This window comes from Austrofundulus limnaeus, unplaced genomic scaffold (genome assembly GCF_001266775.1).
Source record: "Austrofundulus limnaeus strain Quisiro unplaced genomic scaffold, Austrofundulus_limnaeus-1.0 Scaffold39, whole genome shotgun sequence".
Classification (NCBI taxonomy): Eukaryota; Metazoa; Chordata; class Actinopteri; order Cyprinodontiformes; family Rivulidae; genus Austrofundulus; species Austrofundulus limnaeus.
In genome coordinates this window covers 2,110,682-2,113,653 of record NW_013952441.1, presented here as the reverse complement: position 1 = coordinate 2,113,653, position 2,972 = coordinate 2,110,682, and positions in this window count along the sequence as shown.

Below are 2,972 nucleotides of genomic sequence, written 5' to 3'. Positions count from 1 at the left end.
ATAGATAGATAGATAGATAGATAGATAGATAGATAGATAGATAGATAGATAGATAGATAGATAGATAGATAGATAGATAGATAGATAGATACTGATCACCTGAAAGCATTTGTTTTCTCTAAGTGTTTCCCATCACTCTAATCATTTTCTAATCACTTTTCTCTTCCCTAATATCCATAAATTCAGAGATTAAGGATTAGTGTTGGGGACCACGCAGCCTGACATTAGTGTAATGGAGCAGCATATTCAATCAACATTAACATTTGGCTCCCCTGGACCATATGCTTTGGAGTGTGCCACTTTTCACACTGATCTCTGGCTTTATTTATGCTCCACATGTTGACGAGGCGCCAGTCAGGACAAACACTAAAATTAACAAGTTAGAACATATAGATTTTYCCCCGTTTGTTTTAGCTTGACAGGTCTGTTCCTTTAAGAAAAGAAGTTGAGAGATAAAAATCAATTTGAAAGCAATACTGTGGTCTGAGATGGATTCATCAAACACAAAACGCGCTTGATCACGTTCAAATGGCCTCAGAGCGAGAAAAAAAAAGGGGTCACCCCAGTTTAAAGGGTTAATGCCAATTATTCCCAACAGACAGATGTCCAAGCTTGGTGGATTGAGTTGTCGTGTGCCTTTTTTCTTCATGCCRGATTAATCAAATCAAATTACATTTMAAGAGAAACGATGTTCATTAAAAAMATCAACTGTAAAAYCTCAACTAGCATCGATTAGATTTACACATCCACATGTTAACAGTGACTGAATAACAATCTGTTCGAAGATTAGAGGAGTGTTTTGTTTTAACATTTAGTTGAGTTTGGACAAGCACTCTTAACAGAAAAATGTGAATTCAAGGCACCGCCTAAAAAGTCCCACAAATTTACAAATTTGCTGCTAAAGCTCTCTAAATTGTAGCCATTTTTCTATTTTCTAAGGTCAGTTGGACGTAGCAGTAAAATTTGAATGATAAAAATGATAAAAGTTTTAGTAAAGCAGTCGAAAACACGCCTTTATACCAGATGAAGACATTCACAGGGGTTCAGTGGAAAGGTGAAAAACAATAAATATTTTACCTGTTGTGGATAGCGTTTCATTTTGATGAAATAGCTTAACTCTTGCTAAGCTAATGGTTAGCTTAGCCTTTAAAGAACAGCTACAATCTCAAAAGATCCTCAATGGTTCCAGTGTTATTTTTCTGCTTTTTATTGATATACTTTAACTTTGACTCATCTTTCGTAAAGATTTGACCGTTTTCTTCATCCATTTCTGTTTTTAGCAGCATCTAAMATAGTGAACACTGGCAAACACTAAAGATTTACTCAGCGAAGAATCAACCTGACCTTAGATGAAAAAGATGAGCCATCATTTTGCAGTCAGATATCTGTGTTTCACGTATTCGTGTCGCCTCGCTCAGTCTGCTCTCTTCCAAACGTCCTTAGACAAACACGGCATGTTTTCTTTTYTTTTTGTTCCCCTCAGTGTTGTAAGAGCATGAACAATGAGAAAACACACACCGCAGTCATGGTGACCCCCCACGTGCCCCCCCAGCTTGAAAAGACATTCTTCTATTAAAAGCAGGAAGGACATGCCAAACATACTCGAGCAGAGATCCTCATAGTGCGGTGATTAGAGGGGTGTTTTAATTGTTGCGGCTAAGTTAATTCAGCCACATCTTTATTTTGGACAATCATCGGGGGTGGAGGAGGGACTGGAGAGCGGGTGGATGACACTTTCAGAGACGGCACTGACAGGAGACAAAGTGATTCGTCGTCGCATCTCCTTATCCTCCATAAACAAAAGCCCGGCTCCTAATTAACCTCACCGCTGACCTCCTCAACTTAACACTAACCTCTTAAGCCCTGAAACTTTAACCCCCTTATTAGTTCCTTAGAAAAGGCCGAACACTCGCCCCCCCCAACTCCGTCCCGTAAAGCCTCCTCCTCGTTAAGCCACTAATCACTTCCTGAGTCTTTGTTGTGCTCCTGTGCTATGACAAGGCCGCAGGAGAATCTGGTGGACAATGGTAACAAACAAAAGAGGGACAAGCTGCACTGAGAAGTGGGCTTTTATACAAAACTGATGCTAACATCTCCGAGTCCAGTGCTTTTTTTTAAAACTAGAGATGAAAAGGAAAGTAGTGAGCGTTTGTTCGGCTGAAGTCTCCTGCACATGTGGACAGATGGACGCGTCCATGTGTGTGGTCACCGTCTGACCCTGTCTTGACCTTTTGTCAACGAAAGCTGAGGATGACAGGTACTCAAGTAACTGTACCTGAGCGACTAATCCCACCAGCTGATTGGTTTGTAACTCCATACCCCATCCTGAACAAATCCTGACGCTTTACCAGGGAGCCACCTGCAGAACTGTTCGAGTCATCTTTAATAATGCAAATGCTGAGTCATCATTAAAAATAACCGTTTTCATGTTTTTTGWGTGTTTCTGTGCAGTTTTTTGAAATAGCCACTTCTACATTCTTTATTTTAATCATCCGTACAACGTTCAGCTCATTCAGGCGATGGATGCTTTGATTTTTGTAGTTTTTCTGCATTTTAATTTAACTTAAGAGATTAAGATCTTTCCCAGAAAAGGGTTAGTTCAGATTTTAATCTCTTTTCTTCACCATACTTTTCACTTCTCTTTCTCTGCTATTTAGTTTTAAGACACTATTTGGCTCATTTTAGTTTTTAGATAAACTTTTACTACTTTTAGTTTTAAGCCACTATTGTGCTTATTTTAGCTTTTTGCTAAACTTCTGCTACTTTTATTGGAGCTCATTTTATTAACAAAACATTTGTTACTTTTAGTGAAGCTTGTCTTATAAAATCTTTATTTAACATCAGCAAAACTTCTACTTTGAGCTTTCAAGCATCATTCAGGTAATTCAGTTAAACTTAGCTGCTGTTTTAGTGAAGCTTTTCTTAATTTTAGCTACTCTAGCACAAAATGCTGATGTGTACCAGGACAAACA